Here is a 1,072-nt window from a genome sequence, read left to right on the forward strand (position 1 = left end):
ATAAAAAGTTAGGTTCGTACCACCCCAGTCTGATAACTGTGATGAAAGGTATTATCTGAGTTGTGAGAAGGAGAAAAAAAAAAAGTTAGGTTTGGCTGTTGGGGATTTGGACTCAGGGCCAGCGCTCTTACCAAACCCAGCCCACAAAACAGATTTTTAATTTAGTCTTGAAAAATGTTAGAATTGGAAATCTCAGAATTTTTAGGATTTTACTAAGACACATCATTTATTTTTAAAATAATAGGCTGTTAGATTGCACATTCAATGTCTAACATGTTACTTTTGGACAAATAGAGCTAATAAGCAATCAAGATGTCAAGCTCAATAAAAAAAAAGTTGATCTGCTGAGCGTGGTGGCACATTCCTTTAATCCCAGCACCTGGGAGGCAGAGGTAGGTGGATCTCTGTGAATTCAAGGCCAGTATAGTGTACACAGTGAGTTTCAGGCAAGGGAGACCCTGTCTCAAAAAGACCAAAAAAAAAAAAAAAAAAAAAAAAAAAAAAGAAGGAAGAGGAGGAGGAGAAAGTTGATTTCAGGGAAAGTAATAGTATCAAAGAAGGCCAACCTTCAGTACATACATCCTGAGTTAAGGCAACAGGCCTACCATAGCTCCTAGGAGGTCAAGGACAGGAGGCCCCCAGCTACAGCTCTATTACCTATATACTCCCTTCACAGAATAAATGAGAACTGGAGAACATACATAGTCAATAGGCTCAAAGCAAGAAAAACTGCTGTTTAAATTTCAAATTCAACAGGGCTGCCAGAACATGAGCCTAGCTATAACCACTCAAGTTATATTTCTCAAAATACAACCAACCAAAAAGTGGGTGGGCTGACAGACGACAACAGATACTTGAATTTCACATGAGGCTGATGCATTTCACTAAGAGGCAGAAGGCCTCAAACATGAGGCCCTGAGTAAACACGGCAATGACAGCTATTCTTCCACCTCCCTGGCAGCATCACGACAGCAGGGGATGAACCAACACCAGAGAAGCAGAAAAGGTTAAACATTCAAAACTGGGGTAGAATGATGTTTCCTGTACATGTTTCCTTGAAGAACCACTGAGG

General features: G+C 40.4%; 1 non-coding gene across 1 annotated transcript; it reads left to right on the plus strand.

The window, feature by feature from the left end:
- Positions 1-65, plus strand: LOC115067515. The gene has a single exon (XR_003846922.1). It is a non-coding gene; the product is annotated as a small nucleolar RNA SNORD31 (small nucleolar RNA).
- Positions 66-1,072: the final 1,007 nt, after the last annotated feature.

Source organism: Nannospalax galili, unplaced genomic scaffold (assembly GCF_000622305.1).
Source record: "Nannospalax galili isolate Female #2095 unplaced genomic scaffold, S.galili_v1.0 scaffold1526, whole genome shotgun sequence".
Taxonomy (NCBI): Eukaryota; Metazoa; Chordata; class Mammalia; order Rodentia; family Spalacidae; genus Nannospalax; species Nannospalax galili.